General features: G+C 43.6%; 1 long non-coding RNA gene across 2 annotated transcripts in view; it reads left to right on the top strand.

The window, feature by feature from the left end:
- The first annotated feature begins 3,338 nt into the window (after positions 1-3,338).
- Positions 3,339-20,153, top strand: part of LOC131378494 (uncharacterized) — a 33,724-nt gene continuing 16,909 nt past the window's right edge. For both annotated transcript variants that reach the window (XR_009207572.1, XR_009207571.1), the window contains exons 1-2: positions 3,339-3,397; positions 5,485-5,574. This is a non-coding gene — a long non-coding RNA (uncharacterized LOC131378494). The remainder of the gene's footprint in view (positions 3,398-5,484; positions 5,575-20,153) is intronic.

Genomic DNA, 20,153 nt, shown 5'->3' with positions numbered 1-20,153 from the left:
CGCTCCAAACCTCCCTGGGCAGCCCCTGCCGAGGCCTGAGCACCCCTTCCATGAGGAGAATCCTCCTGATGTCCAGCCTGAGCCTCCCCTGGCCCAGCCTGAGGCCATTCCCTCTCATCCTGTCCCTTGTCACTTGGGAACACCCCCCCCCCACCTCACTACAACCTCTTTTCATGAGGAAACTGAAGGAGTATTGAAGGAATAACCTGGGAGATAATGAAACAAAATCGAATTTCATAAACTTTCCAATAATTGTAGAGTATGAACCGTGCAGCCTTTGATCACACCAAACTCTGTATAAGAGCTGGATAGAGCACTGGTAGAAACAAATTTGCATCTGTGAATGTTTTTGTGGGGTAAAGAGGGTAAGGATTGGAAAGGCCCAGCTGTAGGTCTGTTTGTCAGTCCAGGTAGGTATCGAGGATGGCAAAGGGTTGAGATCAGTCCTTCCCCCTCTGAGAGCTGTGAAGTCAGTGTCTCTTTCTGCCTCCCCCTCTGAGCTCTTCCAGAGAGCACAGGTACCCAAATCTGAGTCATCCTAATGGTATTTAATGCAAAACATCAATACTGTGCTGTAATTTCCTACCCATAGCTTCTACTCTGTAATACTACCTTTTTACAGCCATCAGGATAAATTACCCTCATATTTCCTGGAGACTAAACTTCACCTCGGCTCTGCTCAGTTCCTTGCAGGATGGCTGACAGTGGGAGAGAAAAGCAGTTTCAGCAGGCTCCTCTGCACAGGAGGAGAGAGCAGAGCACGGGAACTCTCCCAACAGAGAATCACAGGGACGTGGTTTCCTCGCTGAGGGAGTCCTGTTAGGCTGAGAGGAAGAAAACAACAGCAGGGGAGAGGCTCTCAGCCAAAGGCACAGTGAGGGCAGCTGATCTCGAGCACATCCTGCAGTGACGAGAGAAGCATGGCAAGGGAAGCGTGCAGGTGATCCATCACGTTTTGCCTGCAGCTCCTTCACCAGCTCTGTTCAGCTCCAAGAGTGCCTGGGTTAAGAAAACCTCCTGTAACACTCACCATATGTGCTTTTGCACATCCTGGGCTGCTGAGGAGTGTCCCCAAAGCTGGGATTTGGCAAAAAGAGGCAGTCTCCTCGGGTGGCTGAGCAGGGTTTCACTGCCCAGAGCGATCTGTTTCCTGACAAATGCCCTCAAGACTCTGTGCCTCAGGGATCAAAGCATAGACAGTTTTGCAATAGAGGTTTTAAGAGGTCACAGCCCCACCGTGGTATGATCTAAACCTGAGGCCTCACAGCTCACCATGCTGTTATCCTGGCCATGGAAGCAACGTGGCCTGGCTGTTTTTATCCTGGCACATATGTGAGAGTTTGGATCCGATTGAGGTGTTATGGTCAGACTTAATGCAGAAATAAAAGTCAAGGAGTTAAAATCAGACATGAAAGGCTCTGGTGCAAAAAGTTAACAAGGAGTTTCATGCACTTAGAAGCTTGAAAACTTTGGCATTTCTGACAAAACATTGTAGCTTTGTTGCTGCTCAGAACTCCGAGGGATGTTTTGCCTGTGTAACATTTTTGAACGGTTTATATCTCAGTACATCACGACTTCCACATCCAAGGCTGTCATCATAATTCCTGGTCGTGATTTTGACATTGCTAATTTGAAAAGCCAGATAGATTCTGCTGCAGTCATCCTAAGTGTCCAAAATATTTCTGTAACCGCTTCCTGTGCCTTCCTGAGAGCCTTACTGGAGGTAATCCCAAAGATCCCCAAATCCCTGGGCCCGCAGTCAGATGTGTGGCGCTCCTAGAAATGTTCCTACTGCCTGAAAAAAACATGGAATGTGATTGCAGGGACCTGCTTGCTTGTGGCACATCCTGCAGCACAGTTTGCCACCCACACATTTGTTTGTGGGGGTGCAGCGCAAACAAATTCAGCGGAACAACAGCGCTGGAAAAAAGAAAGCGCCCACTCCCTGTTTCCCAATTATTTTTTTTATTCTGGACTAGGTGTGTTTGCACGTGTGGGTTTTTTCCTTCCCCTCAAAACGGGAGTATTTCAGCGATCTGGGTGACAGGGTGAGCTCAGATGTTAGGAGGGGCTGGTAAAGTTCAGGAGGGCAGGAGCGAGCAGATGCTGGAGGGGAGGGGATGGAAACATCACAAACTGCTTTTGTCATGAGAGTGACTCTCATGTGACAGCTTTTCCACGATTTCTCTCAAGCGTCTGCTAACAGAGGGTGCCTTGTTCAGGAGGGAGAAGACAACCATGACTGGTGATGACCATTAGCTCCCAAACCTTGGAATCTCTTTTTCCTCCAGCATCTGGCAGTGAGCGCCTCTGGAACTCGGCGGTGCCAGAAACCAACCCCACCTGGTGCGGTTTGTCAGGAAAGGCGCTGCCACCGCTCAAAGGAGGGCATTGTGCAGCAGGACGAGCTCCGTGCCCCTGCCTGCGGCTGGGCGATCATTACACGGGTGCTTAATTGCCTCCGTACAAAAGGCTTTGAGAGCTATTCAAGGGCGCCGAGTACTCTCTGTTTCCCAATTCCTTTCGAGCCGCCGTGCACGGACAACGTCGCCCCTCCACTTCTAACCCGGAGCTGTGCTCAGTCCCAAACCCTGTTCAAAGGAAAGGGCTCGAGGGATAGAGCTGACAAGATTTGTCCATAAATACTGGTGGTTTTGACAGCTGAATGGAGTTCACGTGGCTGGTTGTGTTTGCCAAAGAATATGCGTGAACCTGAACCTTGGAGATTGAATGCAAAGTGACTTTTTTTTACAAAAGCAACTTTAGTCTCTGTTGCATATCCAAACGTGTGGTGCCAGCCTGGTACCAGGTGTAATGGAGACAGCTTAAATAATGCCTAGGACAAGTTTAGGTAATCTGAAAGAAGTTTCACAATCCTTCATCTTTCTCCCTTTTCCTCTCATCCTGAGCTAAACCCCGTGGTCGTCTCCTACACCATTTCGCTTATTTCCCCGGTTCTCTGATTGGGAACTGTTGTGCTTTGACACTGGCCCCATGCCTGGCACCCACCAGAACCGCTTGCTCACCCTCTCCTGCCACAGCTGAGCAGAGGAGAGGGAAAAAAAAAAAAGAAAAAAAAAGAAAAAAAAAGAAAAAAAAAAAAAAAAAAAAAAAAAGGTTCTTCACCACGGTCCTCATCACAGCCGGCAGAGGCAATCAGGCCGGCACCTGGAGCAGGTGCTCGCGGCCCGCCCGCAGCAGCGGCATCCCGGAGGCGGTGCCCGGCGGTGCCATTGGCCCGGCCATGCCCAGGGACAGCGCGGGTTGGCCCCGCAGGACGGGGCGGGAAGCTTCCAGCAGCTTCTTACGGGAGCCATCTTGGTGACCCCTCTGCGGCCGAACACCGGGAGCTCTGCCCGGCCGCGTCCCTGGGAACGCCGCAGAGCAGTGACTCGAGGTAAGGGCGAGCGCACGGATGGGTGAGGCTCCGGCGAGAGCCCCCGTGGTGCGAGAGTAGCGAGGACGCTCGGATGGCCCCGGGGAGGACTTGCCGCGAAAGAAGAAGTTTCCATCTTTCCCGGTGTCTTACCTCCAGTGGTATTGATTAACCCGTGCCCGGGAAGGCTGCAGTGTAAATAAGTTGGTGGGAGCTCCCCAGTTCAGTTTGGAAAGCATTGGCATTATAGTCTAATTAATGCCCGTTTTTTCACCTGCCTGGATTTGTGCGAGGTCACCCCCAGCGTCCCTTGCTGCTGCATTGGAGAGATGGATTTGATGGCTGGCGTGTGACGTGGGTGAGGAATTGGCTGGATGGCTGATTTCAGCACTCAGCGGCTCAATGTCCAAACCATTATGGGAACGGAAACCAGTAACAAGTTGTGTCCCCCAAGGGCCCATACTGGGAGCAGCATTACTTACTAACTCCACCACCACTAATTTTTTTTATATACAGAAAGGGCGCTATTTTTTACTAAAGCCTGGAGTGACTGAACAAGACTTTTTTTTTTTTAAGGGCAGGCTTAATTTTTGTTTTTTTAATAGTAAGGCTACTTGAGATTCAGAAACAATTCCTGAGTTAGCTCTTACTGCACATCTGCTTCTTGTGGAAACCTGAGAACAAAAAGTTATGCTCTAGTTGCTCTTAGATGCTCTAAGTACTTAGATGTTCTAAGTACTTTCATCATTCACCAGATAAGCAAAGATAAATGATAAAAAAGCAGCAACTTTTTCAAAAATAGAATGATGAGAAAAACATTTAGATGAACAAAACACATTGCATATTTCCATTTATATATACACTATTTTGAGCTTGATGTTTAGCTGAGAAGCCTTTGTTTCTCTCAGAATTAGTACCCTTTATTTACAGGTCCAGAAAGGAATACAAAATGGATTTTTTTTTTTTTTTTCCCAAAACTTTATTTGTAAGCTGAACTAAGTAATACTTTCACCACACAAATTAGCACTGCGGCACACTGGTTTTTAAATGGGGAATGTCTATCATGAAAGCCACTAAACCCATGCCCTTGGCTGGACAGAAAAGGTCTGTAGAACATTAATTTCTTTTTGATCTGGACGAAAAGTTGTTTAAATTGGGTAAAACTGTAATGGGGTCTTACGAAAATAAACAAAGACATTTCTGGCTGTACTGCTATGGAAAAAAAAAGGAGAAGGAGCGAACGGAAGCTGGGACTTTGGAGCTGCGGAGCTCGTCACCTTTGCTCTTCGAGTTGCTTTTTAGTATTTTGGAGAGGTTTTTTGGGTGTTGCATCTGAGCTTCTGTGAAATAATTACGCTGATGGTTCTGGTTTCTAATGTAGAGCACAGAAATCTGCAAAAGCCATTGGGCAAATTCTGCTGAGTCTTTCACCTCAGATCAGCAGCTCTCAGGTCATTAATCATGCTTTATAAGCTTTAATAGACTAAGTGTTTTAAAGACATCTGCTGAGTCTCAAAGAATAGAGTGCAGACTTTGCTTTTCTGAGATTTCTGTATTAGAGCAGCGATATTGTTGGGAGAGGAAAAAAATGACCCACCATAAAAAAGCTTGGCCTCTCCCTTTGGCTCCTGCCATGCTGCAGGAGAGGATGATCACACAAGTCATTTATAATTGGAGACTGAGGAAATTAAGCTCACCAGGTATTAAATATTTCCTTAGATAAATGCATTGTCACCAACATCCTTTGCTCTGGCAGTGAGCATGTAAAGAAAGAATATAAAGAAGAGCTTTGCATTAATTGATGTGTGAATAAAACAGAGTTTTGTTCTGCACATCATGCATGCCTGAAAATCACTGCAGGTTGACTGGCCTTTTGCTTATTTATTCTTTTTTTTCTAATTCAGTTTCTCAAACACATATTTTGCTGAAGGCTACTCACACAAAAAGACTTAAATTTCGTTTGTTTTGTCTCACATTTTGAGTGATGCTGTGCCAGGCTTGGAAGCTAATTCTGAGCTGGGTTAGTAAGTTAGGAATATCCCTCTGTAAAGACACCGTTGCACTTGTTACCTGTTCACTTGTAGTTATTTCCTCCCTATCTTTTGCAGATATTTTACTGTGGATTAGCAGCTCCTCCGTAACACAGCAGAAAGGAAGGACAGAGGCGGAAAGGAGCGAGCTCTTGGTTATGGATACAGGTTTGTTCCCAAACAAACAACGGGGCAGGAAGCGGTTGTGGGGTGGTTTTGCCCATATTTGTGTTGATTGTCCCCTTTCACTCGGCGTTGTGTTGGTATTTGGATTTTTGGGAGGGGAATTTTCGGTTCGGTTTGGTCGGTTGGCTTTGTGATGTAAGTGGAGGTTGTGTGCTGAATTTGGATTTTAATGATCGTTCCTAAATGAAGCATCAGTTCCTTTTTATGGTTATCAAACCCTTCTCCAGGCTGTGTTAATGGGGCAAAATTCTCAACTTTGAGGTGGGACATTCCAGCTGTAACTCTGCTCTCCTGGTGCTCCTGTGGGAGAGCCCTGCTCAGTGGGTGTGGGGGGAACATCAGCTGCAGGGCTTGATGCTCACTTCCCATATTTTCCTGACAATGCTCCAACAAAGTCTCTTGTGCTGAGTCAGATTTTTCGTTGTCCGAGATTTTTCTCCAGGCTTTTTCTACTGGTTAGGGAAAAAAAATAAATAATGCGAGAAATCTGCACGTAATCCAGAGTAGTTTCCCCTTTCCCCTCCTCCCTGTGGTCCTCAGCTTGGTACTGAAGACACTGATTTCTCTTCCAGCCCTTTGAGGCCTGGAATAAAGCCAAGAAAATGAATGAGAAGGTAAACAGAGGCAAAGAAAAATAGATATATGATCAGAGACACGAAGCAGGTTCCTGGCAGAATATGGAACTGAGCCCTCTTGCCTTCTGCAGAATCCAAACTTCCCTTAAAAGGGAAACTGAAGGAAATAGGTCAACGCAAATAACATTAAATCATGCTGGATGAAAATGTATCCCGCTCCTCTGTGAGCTGCAGGATGACAGAGAGTTCTAAAACTCCGTTTGCTGATGAGCATCTGGGATGTGCAGGGAGGCTCTCTAGGGTCTGAGCAGTGTCCCTGCCTTGCTGTGACAGTTTTCCTAACAACTTTCTCACTCCATCTGCTCTCAGCTGTTCTGTTTCTTTTTTTTTTTTTTTAAAGGAAACTTGAGTCATTGCCTCTTTGTATCCTCTCCTTTTGCTGCCTTAATGGGATCTCCCTTCACTTCCTGCCTTTTTTTTTTTTTTTTTTTTTTTTTTTGCCTCTTTCCATTTTGTGGGAATTTTATTCTCCTCTTTGTATCATTTCAGTACTTCTCACCTTCTCTCTCACAGCAAAGAAAGGAAAGCCTTATGCTATAGCATTCTGAAATAAAACTCCAGAGTAGCATTCCTGTTTCAGCTGCTCCTGGAGAAAGAGGAAGGCAGCTTTATTTTATTTTATTTATTTTTCATAAGTTGTTTATGGATCTGCTCTCGAGCTCAGAGTTCTGACATCATGCAAGGTACCCTCCAAAAATATTAGTTTCAATTTCTTTGCTGAATGTCTAATAAATGGCAAAACCATTTCCTGATGGACTTGGTGCAATAACATCTTTTACAGGATGAGTCCTGGGAAAGGTGGCAGAGTTCAGGATGAATGACTGGAAGGAGAGAGGGAATAGTGTTTGTCCTTAGAGAAATGGTCAGGAAAGGGAGCTGGAAGATGGAATTGAATGCTACTATTTACTTCTTGAAACCAGTCTCTAGATAGATGTGTGATAGACTCTCAAATAAATCTAATTTCAGTGCAGACAGATGAAAAGTATTTTCTTTTTTTTTTCCATTTCTTTTGGCTTCTTTGTCCATTTATGAATGTAATTTGTCAACATTAGTGGGCTGAGATCAGAGAGTGCTATTAACAAAGGAATGGTAAACAGAAAACAGCACTGAATATTCCTAGAAATCTGACATTGAAAATGCCTGTTTAAAGCTAACTCTTGGGCCTGCTGTAATATGATACTGCTTGTTGCTAATTATCATCCTGTTAATCTCCCAGCACTGGCTTAATTTGCATTTTACTATTTGAGCCACACCTGCTAAAGATAAACAACCTTGCTCGATTAAAGATTTCCATAGCTGATAAATCCCAGCCTCATTTGACCTTCCTCAAACACCAGGATCTGAGCAGGTGCTTGAACAGAATATGAATTTGAATTTCTGCAAGGTTGAGCACCAGGGATTGTCTCCGTATTCCCTGTCCTTCGTGTTTCCTGGAAGCAGAATATGGATTTTATTATTTCTTGTGTGTTCCCAGAGTCCTCATGTCGCACTCGTCCTGCCTGGGATGAGCATCCCAGAGAGACAGTGCCCTCAGAGGGTGGGCAGAGACTGTGCCAGTGGCCAAAAGCGTAACCCTGTGTTAAATCCATCAGTCAAACTTGGATGTAAATCTGATAATAATCTAACCCAGACAGTAAACAGAAGTAGCAGCAGGAATCATGGTTCTTTTTCTGCCCGTGAAAAATAATACTGGCACAGATGGCGGGGATTTTTCCAGGAAAACTTATAGATAATGTGGTTTGGATCTCAGGGGTGAGGAGCCCTGCAATTCTGTCAGGCTCTTTGGAGTTTTATTGTCTTATGCTGAGAGCATTTTTGTCATTTCATGCTGAGCCTCTCCTTGCATGAGGAGCTGTTGGATGGCTGTGCTGTGAAAGCTGCAGGTCAGGCTTATGTTTCTGTGACAGCAGTGGGGCTAAGGATTCCTTAAGTGGAAAGGATATTGATCATTTTCCTTAAGAGATGGGAATGCTGGACAAATTCTATACCCAGGCACTGGTTAGCAGAGAAGTTTCCAGTGACTATTCCGTGTTGGTTGCATTTATTCGAAACAAATTCCAGTTCTGACAAGCGCTCAGGGAGGGCGCTGGAATGAAGGGCTCCAGCTCTGGAGATGGGCAGCAGGTGGCACCCACAGACCGTGGAAATTCCTGCCTTGCTGCATCCAGGCAGGTGAGAATGGCTTATAAAACCTGCTGGGACCCAGCTTAACACACATTTACCTTTGAGTTACACTTTTGGTGTTTGAAACAAAACAACCGGGATTTATCCTCTCTAGCAGCGTTTGCAGTATAAAATACGCCCACAAAACTTGTCCGCTGCCTTAATATCTGTGTTAAACACTTTATTCGTAGGTATGGTGCACAGATTAACAAGTCAAACAATGGAGTGGAAACGCAATTAGAGTGGAAGTGTGTTTCAGAGGTCTCCAGCTTGCCCTTCCCATCTGCCCCTTATCCTTGAAAAAAACCTTACCCCAACCTCCCGAGCTGGGGAGGGATGCACACCTCTGGCTGGTTTTAAGAAACACATAAATGCTTTCTGGAAATGAGGAGTTAAGGGGGACAGCTTTTTTCCCCAATTGCCGCAAAATCCTTTATTGTTCACAGTCTTTCTTAATCACCTCCTCACCTTGTTTGTATTTTGTTTGTGTTGTTTGGTTGCGGGTTTGGTTATTTTCCTGCAGTGGAAATTACTTCTTTTTCGCACACAGATATTTTTATGTTCTGTTTTGATGATGTTAGTAAAGATTTTAAAAGGAGATTAGACCCCAATGTACATTCTGGTATTTTTAGGGTTTTCTGAGTTTTCTCACAGTGTGTTGGTAGCCTAAAAACCCACATCTTTGTGGGGGGGAAAAAAAAAGGTAGATTTTGATTTGTGGAATTCATGTGCAGTAGTGTGTACTTTTAAACGTGTAAAAGTGTCTATCAGTGATGTGTACAAAGATGCTCAGTGACTGGTTTGCAGTAATTGATCTTTCCAGGTTGTTTCACTGCAAGGGGGCCATTCTTGATACAAATTCATAACTTAAATCATGGAATTGTTTGGGTTGGAAAGAACCCTAAAGAATATCTGGTTCCAACCTCCTTCCATGCACCTTTCACCAGACCAAGCTGCTCCACCAGCCCGGCCTTTAGCACTCCCAGAGTTGGGGCAGCCACAGCTTCTTCTTCTTTCCCCCCTTTCTCCTCATTTTACCTTCTTTCTTAAAGATTTTGAGAGGGTGACATGAAAACATGACTTGGGTCTTCATCTTCATTCCTGAATCCTTTCTCACAACATATTTGCATTCTTGGCCCTCGCTCCTGCTGTCAAACCTGAACAGTCATAAAGATCTCATTCAACAGGCGTGGTGTCAACTGCAGATATTCTTTATTATTTATTCGTCCTGATCCATGGAAACTGTTACATGCAGTGATTTCTTGGTATTGTTTCAATAGTCAGTAGAAGGAAGAGGTTTTATTCCTGGATATTTCACAGCACGATTTGCATAGGGAATGACATTTTTTCATAATGGCATTAGATCCCCAGGCTGCTAATGTAAGTCTGACAGCTGTTGGGATTAATATGGGTACTGCTTGCTTCTGGTCTTCAAGGCTGGATTATCTGTTAGGATTTTTTGTTTTCAAACATTCATTGTGCTTTGTCGAGTTTACATGAAGCAATGGTAATTAAACATTTGTGTGTCTGGCGAAGCCATTTGTTGCTGGCAAACACCTAATTTACTGGCAGGCAGGATACAGAGATCTGTCTGGTTTCATGGTCGAATTGTTATAATCTCTGAATGCATTTGAGGATGTCAAGCTTAAATTTGGACCGGGGATTGAAACACCCTAAGCAGTTTCATCATGTGTTTAGGAGTAGAACATCTTGTGGCATTACATCCTCACACGGTGGTGAGAGGATGTGGCTTGCTCTGAGTAATTCTGAGGAAGAATGGGATTTCCTTTTCAAGAAAAATGGGAAAAGGATTTTCTGCTTGTATAACCCTAAGGCTTTCCCAGCAGAATACCTTCTGAATCAAGACATGGTTTGTGAAACACAGAGAGCATCATGAGTGATGTACCAAAAACCCCAGGCTGTGCTCTGTTAATGTCTTTACCACAGTTCAACTTAGGATGGCAAAAAGTTCAGCATGGGCGACTGCGAGGCTTCCCCAGGCTTGTAGAAACACTGCTGGAGTAGAAGGCTCACTCTGCTTCCCTCCAGTGGGTGCTGGTACAGCTCAGGCTGAAAACACTTGGCAGCATCCACACATTTTCCTTTGTGTGGGCTGGAGGTGCCCCTGGAGGGGCAGATCTTTCGGGGCAACATCTGACATCATGGGTTGGATATCATGCCACCCAGGAGCAGACATTCGGAGGAACTGGTTTCCTACTGTTGGTTAGAAAGCTTGAAAATTACTAATGAAAAACTGGGGAAAAAAAATCCTGTTCACTTGAAAATTCCAGCCTGTGAACATTGGCCTTCAGATGTTGATTTGTGCCTGAGTAAATTTCTCCACTCAACATATCAAACTAACCCTAACTCCATTTCTGTGTGCCTTTTTTTCCTCTCTTTGGTTCATCATCACCTCGCCCCGTTCGTTAATCATTCCTCTGAATAGCTTGTTCTAACTGAGCCACCATCGTTCTGACTTATTCATGATTTCTTCTCTTGTGTTTTTTATTACTCTTGCTTCATTCCAGTGCTCCAGTTCCAGTGCTCCTTGCTTTTGTTCCTGCTTTCCTCTTGCCATACCTTGCTTGCATTAAAGGCTTTCTGAGAGATTGTGGATTTCCTCTCTCTTGAGTGTGCCTTTCTATTTTGTTCACCCAGCTCTGGATTGATGGTTTCTATTGATTATGGAAATCTATGCAAAATAAGTATTAACCAAAAGCATGGAGCAGGAAGGAAATGTGAGAGTGGGGAGGCCCCTGGATCCCTGGAATTGTTCCAGGAGAACACAACTCGGGATATTCTATGATTCTTCGATTCATTAATTCTGCTCAGCAAAGTACTTGCTTGAAGCTAATTATCTGTGCCAGTGCCAGGGATAAAAAGTTGAATCAAGATGCCAGGTAATTAATTTTCATTTAGATATTAGTATAAAACAAGGGGAGACCATGAGGCTGCCCAATGTAACAGGGCCAAAGATTAAGACACGTGCCTTGGCACATTTTTGGGGTGCCAGGAAAGAAAGCTGGTTTTCTTTTTCCTTACATTGAGATATAACTCTACAGAGAGGATCATTTAGGGTTTTTTTTAACAAAAGAGGCCTAACATATGGGACTTCAATTACAATGGGCTTTAGGGAAGTCCAATAATCTTTTGTAAATAAAGCTGGAGGAAATGCTGTTTGCCTCTGAAATGGTTCTAGATGCTTTCCTTCTGCAAAGATGACAAACAGGAATGTTGTTTGTGGAAACACTCAGCCGTTTCCAGGAGTGTTACCGAGGTGCAGGAACAAAAAAGGGCTTACTAGGATTCCTTGAACTGTGCACAGCACCTTATTTAGGCAAATTTTGGCTAGCCAGTTGTGCCTTGAGTGTGGAATGTATGAACAGAAGTGTGCATCCCTTACCTGATGTAAGGAATAAGTCAGACAAGATTTATTCAGTTCCACCTTCTCCCTTCAATCAGTCCGTAACTATATTTTTCCACGGTGAGATATGCGTATTTTTTTAATGACTCACTGGAGGATTCACCTTTCTGAAAAAAAAACTGTAGCTGTATCTAAGCGTAAAGACTTTTATTGTAGTTTCAGGCTGAATCTCAGAACTATTTAAGGCAATACAGATGTGTAATAAAAATGTTGTGCCTTTACTCAGAGGTGCACAAACCAATGTCGTTATGATCACTATAATCATCAAGGAATCAACATATATTTAGAATTTATCCTTTCTACTGAACTTTTTGGTGCTGATTAGAATGAAAAGTTTGCTGTAGAATATAACTGAGCCATGGTCAATGTGTTAAAAAAAAAAAAAAAAAACCACACAAAAATGAAAGTACTATGAGATAAGGCAACATTTTAGGGCTTTGAAAATTTCCTCTTTCAGGTGGAATGTTCCTACAGCCATGTTTAAAATAAGGAAGCAAAAGATTTTACATGGCAAACTGATGACAGCCTGGTATGACTTGGCACTGGTCACAGGCAGTCATTTGCTCTTTGAAGTCAGGCAGGTTTCTCTGTCCCTTCAGACTGACAAAAATCTAGTTGGTGATAAAGTTGTTGCATGAGCATAAAGAGTTGATTCATGAAGCCAATGAAAACTCTGATTTAAAACAAGTCTCTGACACGGCCCCTGCAAAAGCTTTACCTGGAAGAAGAGGGAAAAGTCCTTTTGGAGAAGCTGAGGTGTTTGTTCTTGAAGGCTGCAGGATCATCTCTTCCATATTGCCAAACCCTTGTCCTCATTCCTGGGTGTTCAACCTATATTTGGGTAAGGAATCCCAGTGAGCAGCTTTGTCAAGTGATATCACAGGATTTAAGCTTGAGGATTTGATGGATTAAAACCGGTGAAATACATCAATTAAAAGTTCAGGTTCCAATTAATCTTATTTATTTATTTATTGTCTGGAACAGATTTAGCGAAAAAAGCCCCAAACATGTGAGCTTGAAATACCATTTTGGCAGCAGCTTTTTGTTATGCCAAAGCAAGAAACTCAACTCTGAAATTCACATTCCTTCTATAACTATTTAAACCTGAAGTAGTTATTTCTGCAGATATATAAATTGCCCAATCTGATAATGATAAGGAGCTGGTGTTGCTCACATTTTTAATTTCCCACTCATGCACTGATAGACAAGGAATATTGCACTTTATGTGAAAAATCTAAATCAGTTTGGGTTGTTTTTTTTTTTTTTTCCCAAAGCAACTTTGTATTATTTTAACAATGGAGGACCATAATTTCCTTCCCTGCTGCCAAAATTTTCTTACAGTGAACCAGGCTGTGAATTGGGATGCAGAAACTTGTACTTTTGGCAAAAACAGGTTTTTTGGGGGGGGGAATCTGTAGACTAAACCTAGATACAATTTGTGTTTGTGTGTATAATTATAAATTAGATCCACTAATTGGTGCCCTATATCAGGATATTAATGATAGTGAATGAAAATATCAGGAAATTAATGAATCCTGTGAGTTTTTTTACTTTCTCTATTTGGAAAAAAAACAAACAAAAACCCCAGAAAACTATCCAGTTAATAACCAGAGTTCGTAGTACAAATTATTAATCCCCATTTATGGGAAATTACCAACTAGAGCTACCAAAACCCCCAAAATGTCCATTTTTACCCTCCATAACACCTAAATGGGAATTCCCAACCAGTGCCTTATGAGAAAGCCAATCCCTTCCCGAATGGGATCACTTGAAAATTTCTCAAGGCAAATTTGTTTTCAGATTTGTTCTTTCCCAGGGAATTAAATGGGTTTAAATACTGGAAAGACTCCTTGGGCCTTTCCAAGTCTCTCCTAACACCATGAGTCAGATGTCTCCAGGTTGTGTTGTGCCAGATTTGATGTCAAATGATAATCCGGCGGGGTTTTCCACTAGACTTCCTAATGGAGATTCAATGGGATTTTACCGTGTAAAATAACGGGATTTTGTCTGAATCACCAAAGCCAACACAAAAAATCTGCTCCAGTTAAAGGGATCGGCAGATCACATTTTTAAAGGCTTAAAGTGCCGAGGAAAAAAGTAAAATTTTCATTTCCATACGGTGATATCAAATTTGAATGTTGATTAATTAATGAGGATGTTAGTGCAGCACAGAGTCCCTGCCCTGGGTAGTCCTGGTGGCGACAACAAGCTCTGCTCCTCGTTTTCGGATGATCCCTGCTCTCCGAGAGCCGGGCGTGCTTTCGCAAGCACAGTTGTTGCTGCTCACTGGAAATTTTCTGAGGAAGAGAGGAAGTGTTGCCTCACGGCTGGGTTTGGCAGGTCCTCCCTGAAATTAGGGAGCTGTTGGTCATGGGTGGCCCGGTGACATGTGGGACCAGCATCGCTGGGTGACCTCCGTGGCTGAGTGAAAGTTACCTTTTGGGAGCTTTTACTGGATTGATAAAAGATCCAACGAGCTTCCAGCTCTTGAGGGTTTGGGGGTTTGCTGTGTTTATTTTTTCTTTGTGTTTTTTTTTGTCCTATTTGGGCTGACACCAATTCCAAGAACGCTTATTTTCCCACAGACTGGGAATCCAGCTTCTTTGGCGAGCTGCAATTGTTCTGCAGCCCGTCTCCCACGCTGCTCCGCATTCTTGAGCAGAACCGTTGTCTTCATCTGAAAGTGAAAAAAATTAAAGTGTGGATGCGTGAATTTTGGCTTTGGCACACTCCTCTTTTTGCCCTTTCCTTTACGTAAATATTAATTTCAAACACATGGAATTCAGTTTAGGAGGAATACATGAAGTCCGTGTTTAAGTGAAACAGTGGAAGCAGAAGCCCTGCATCCATTATTCAAAGATCTTTTAGAGCAGGCTCAGAAAATTGTCCAAAGGGGAATAAAGGCAGAATTAGACCCCCAAATGGCAGGTGAATAGATGACAAGTGCTACTTCTCGCCTAGTCCTGTAGAAAACAGCAAATTCATGGGAATATGGATGTTTAAGCCTTGGTTAATAGAATGTCACCTGTACAACACGGAGCTTGATTTTACGTGAGGGGAGTAGCTACTCAGCTGGGAGTCAGGGAAAATTCATAGGTGCTGTCTTTTTCATAGAGTTTTTCAAAATTATCTCAGTTTCTATTAAATGCTGCTGTGTGTTTTACAGGGACAGATCTGGAGCAGATCTCAGTGACTTCTGCCCATTTCTGGCACACTCAGTGCCCAGATAGGAAAAGGAGGATCGCTTATGTTGCTATCAATTTGTTTTCTCCAGATAAGGAGAAGTCACCCAATATTTCCCCACATTCTTGGGAGCTGGTAGTTGAGAATTGTTCATAAAAGCAAGTTAAAATGGTCCAGGGGATTACTGGGTGGAGAAATTCCCAGTGTCTGCCTTAGCAACTCGCCGTCTCCCTCCTTTTATTTATTTTTTTAATAAACGCTTTAATTCTAAACAGTATAAATAGATCCATTGTCTCGTAGCACCCGCAGTTGCAAGACAAACACGGAGGAGTTTGTCCTCACCAGCAGCGAGGTGAAGTCAGGGAGATTGTTGATGGCACGAACCTTGTTGGACTTGGCCGGCTCCCAAACGCGCGTATTAGCAGAGGATCTTTCACCTGATGAGGATTAATCGTGCTGGAATGCGTGGCAGCAGGAGGAGATGCATGGGAGCAGTTTGCTGTAAACCAAGTGTATTTTCATGTGCTTCTGGTTTGTTTTGGTGTGAGTCAGACTGGCAGTGATCTGGTGAGGTAATCTGCCGGGGCACGGGGAGGTGTGACGTTCCTCTCTCCCTCCTGAGCAATCGCTGGATAAAAGATGGGCACTGATGGGGCTGCCTGTGGAGTTGTGTTCCTAGAAAGGAGCAGGATGGGTACAGACCCAGCTTATCAATTGGCCCGAAGCAATGGCAGATGCAGACGCTGATACGAGGTGTATTTAGGAAAGTGAGGACAGCTGCACCCGTGCAGGTGTTCACCCAGCTCCTGTGCTTGGTGTCTGCCTCTCCTTGTCCTGCTGTTGGAGCGTGGATGGACAGCAGCTTTCACGTGACGGAGGGGACCAAGGCATCTTAGAACACTCAGGACAGTAGCAGTGTCAGTCACAGGCTTCCCAGAGTCACTGGACGAGGGAAAATGGCTTCAAACTGGAAAAAAAAAAGGGTTTAGATTAGATAGCAGGAAGAAAATCTTCGTGAGCTTGGTGAGACACTGGAAGAAGTTACTCAGAGAAGCTGTGGCTGCTCCTGGATCCCTGGAAGTGTCCAAGGCCAGGCTGGACAGGGCTTGGAGCAAGCTGGGATAGTGGAAGGTGTGCCTGCCCATGGCATGGGATAGAATTGGATGATCTTTAAGACCCCTTCCAGCCCAAGCCATCCTGTGATTCTGTGATAATCCCTAAGTAAAAAGACAGTGACCGCAGAAGGATCTCTAATTACTGACTCTTCTGTCACGTTTTTGGCCCATGTTTTAATTGGATACCATTGTGCCCCTCTAGCAGGCACAGAAGAAGTTTTAGGAAATGGAAAACCTGCCCATAGCAGTTCATTTATCTTACTTTCACAACTTCAGCGCTGTTCTTGTAGAAAATTTGAAGTCCTACCAGATTGCTTGGATTCTATAAATGGTTTATGTGGACTTAGCCTTGCCTTTTTTATGGAAGGAGAGGGGAAATGGGCACACAGTGTGGCCACATGAGTCACAAACATCTGTCCTTGTGGGTGTCCTATCTGATTAATTAAAGTTTACAGCCATTTCAGCTTTCTTCACACCAGGCCCCCAAACAGCATGTGAGTAATTTTGTACTTCAGGGCTTGCCCGGAGGTGACAGATTTTCCCAGCTTTTTCTGTATTCCAAGGTGTTTGTCTTTCAGGCATGAAATTCAGAATGTGGAGGTTTTATTTTTGGCTTGCAGATGTCATTAAAGTCTGCCCCTTGCTGGTGGTAAATGTGGTCTTAAAAACCTGTGAGGATAACAGAAATAGGGGCAAGGGAGAGAAGCTCTGTCTCGAGCTTGACACATTTTGCACATGGTTTAGTCATAAATTTTAAAAACAAATTGCAGCTTTTCTCTGTTGGGATGATCGAAAATCAGTAGCAGACGCCTTTAATTGTCCCACATTCCAGGTAACAGGACTTTTCCAGGAATGGCTTTGCTTGGTTCAGAGACTGTCCCTGATGTGCCAGACTGTAAATGTCAGGCTTGGGCAGGGTGGTGATTGCTCTGCTGCGTCCTCCTGAACTGTCATCAGTGTGAAATGAGTAAGGATGTTTTGGCTCTTGCTGTAGTTCTGATTAGCTGAGCAGTTTTATGGGGTTTTTTAAAAACCATTTCCATCCAGCATAGCACAGACAGGTTCAGTTTTCCTGCTGAAATCTCCTCCAGCATTATTATTCTCTGAATCTACCTCCCTTCTTTCTCAGTGCTCCATGGTCAGCTGCCTTGATTTGGGAATTGTGCTCCTCAATTTAGTGCTGCCACAGAGATGCTCCAAACCTTAATGATTTCTCTGGATGACGTCTGAAAATCTGTCTCACAGTCTGGTACCTTGGGAGTGGTTTTCCCTCTATTAAGATGGGGAAAAAACCCCAACCTTACAGCCTATGCACAAATCAAAGAGTTTAGGATTCTATATCAATAATACATACTAAATATCAAAGAGCTTGCTTTCCTGAATGTTTCCAGAATGGATAACTTAACACCACCGCATATCCTGTGTTCTCCTTCACTTGGAAGTAGGACAACTGAAATACAAAGTTAAGTTTATTTGCACAGAGAAACCTGTTAATGACTGTCACCATGAGTCACCACTTGATGTAGAGGGAGTTGGTGTGGAAAGAGAAAGCAAATATAATGGGGAATGAGATATTTCCAGTCATTTACACAGGTGGCCTAAGCCTTCAGTACTTCTAAGTGCCTGTTTCACTGCACTTTGTTTGAACTTAGGCTCAAATTTTGCTTCTTGTTTCCCACGCATTATTACCACACTGCCAAGGAAACATTTGCTTTAATGCACCACTGTTTAATTCTCTAGATCCTGAGGAAATGATGGAATCCTATTTTCTACCCAGCTCTAGAGCTCGGTGCCATGTGCAGCCTTGTCTACCTGATTTTCTACCCAGGTACCCCAGTATGTTCTCCTCAGCTCCCCGCAGATAAACACTAAATCAGAGCACAAATCATTTCCAGTTGCACTCTAAGGGAAAACTGAAAATAATTTTGTTAACAGGCTTCTCAGCAAATGCTTGGGAAACGTTGGGAAGCATCGCTTCATTTTCCAAAATGTAAACTGCTTTTCCAGCCATGTTCTGTCAATTAACTGGCAAAGGCCTCATCCATGAAATATCCTCAGTGACCAGCTGGAATTTGCTGAAAAATAAACATTTTGACTCTTAGGTAGGAGTAAAAGTTTGGCCATTGGTCCAGCGTGTGATTAGGGTTATAACCAAGCGCGTGCTCCCAGCAAAATTCACTTTTTTAGGCAACACAAACCAGTGTTTGCTTGAGTAGGAGCCTCTAATTTTTCCAGGCATCAAAACTGAAAAATAAGAGCTGTTACTTTGGATGCTTTTCTTGGTTTTGCTCCAAATTTTCAAGAGGAATTCACTGAGCTCCTGAAGACCCGTGGTAGACATCCAGTCTGTTACCAGTGCTGATAGCCAGTGGGGGAATCGGGCCAAAATGGCTTGCCAGAAAATAGTTTCTGTAAATCACTTAAAGGTGAAGGAAATTTCTCCCTCTCCCCTTCATGAAATATCAGTATTTATTTAATAACTTTCCATTTCTTTCAATTTCTGCTCATTTCTTTGATTTATGAGAAAACATAGCCAAACATGGTCCTGAAAGAACTGAATTTTTGCAGTGAGAAAAAATAAAGTAGAAAGAGGATTGAAAATAAAAATTACCATTTTTAATTTTTTAATAATAATGGCAGCTCTGTTACAGCTATTTCATAACTGGTGTGTATTTCTGAAAGAGCTTATTTTTGGCAGTGTGAGACAAGAGATGTGTTTATCTTTTTCTCTCCAAATCTGAATTGGAGCTTCTTGCATCAAGTGCAGGTATTGTCTTCGCTGGATGCATGTTGTCTTATATTTAGAGAGGTTGCTGAAAATCAGGTGTTTTGACTCCATGAGGGTATCCAAAACCCCCTTCTGAAGGTGTTGAAGGTCGCTGGGGTTAGAGCAACATGGTTTAAATCGTAAAAAATGCCTGAATGTGGTGTGAAAAGGCTGAAAGTGGCAAGTTGCAGCTTTTTTTCTCACCTTGTCAGATCCAGGGCAGGCTTTGAGAGGCAGCTCTGCCGGCTGGACGCATCTCCCAGGATCTCTGGCAGCTCCTGGGCTTGGCTTGGTGCGTGCAGAGCTTTGTTCCTCGCTCTGCTGCCAGGACACACGCAGGAACTCATGTGTTCTGTGCCTGGCTGCTCCTTGCTCAGCCTCCCTTTCTCCCAAACAGCCCCTCTTCAGCATTCCTGCCTCAAACCTGCTCTTCTTTCTCCCTTTTTGCTGGCCAGATGTGCCTTTGACAGGCAGGTGCTCACCCCTGTCCCTGAGAAGAGGTTTAGGTCCTTGCTGAGCCCCTTCCTCGCCTCTCTTTGCCGCACCAAACGTCCTCTGAGAGATTTTCAGATTTATTTTCGTGCCATGGGCAGGCCAGGCTCCAGGGGATATTTGCATTGAGAGCATGTTTATTGGAGGCTCAAGTTAATGCATTCTACAGCTAAAAATTCTCGTAGCCATGCAGATATCTCTATGGGTTGATGTCTTGCCCACGGGATCAGTGAGGGCACCATTTGCATAAACACTTTCTCAAGTCTACCTGCCTTCTGTTATTTCCCTGAAGATGATACAAGACAAGGATGTTGAAGGGAATTCAGGGTTTTAAGAGAATTCCTGGCTTTTTATTGCCTGAATTCTGATTCTCTGGGTGCATTTCACTTCCTTTAGGCTTTGGCTGCTCTGCTGGGGACAAGAGCTTTTCCTCATGACCCTGCAGTACAAACGGAGAAAACAAAATGAGTCCTGAAATTTAAGATTTTAATCACGTTTCTGACATCTCCCAGCCCAAGACTCAGTGAATCTGAATCCGTGCTTCTTGTTGAAATCATCCAGAGATAACAGAAAAGTCGGAAAAAAATTGTCATTTGAAATGTCATGTGGACTTAAGTCTGCAAGTTAATAACTTTGTAATGGGTTGTAATGCTTTGCATTGGATCATTAATTTTTCCTTTTGTTGACTGTGTTGCTTTCTTCGAATTTATTCATGAAATGAAATGAAAAATACGGTTTTTTCCAGGGTGTAAGAGGAAAGCGAGTGGCACCTGATTTTTATG

The sequence above is a fragment of the Hirundo rustica genome, chromosome 2, assembly GCF_015227805.2.
Source record: "Hirundo rustica isolate bHirRus1 chromosome 2, bHirRus1.pri.v3, whole genome shotgun sequence".
Lineage (NCBI taxonomy): Eukaryota > Metazoa > Chordata > Aves > Passeriformes > Hirundinidae > Hirundo > Hirundo rustica.
This window is presented reverse-complemented; position numbering and strand designations above follow the sequence as displayed.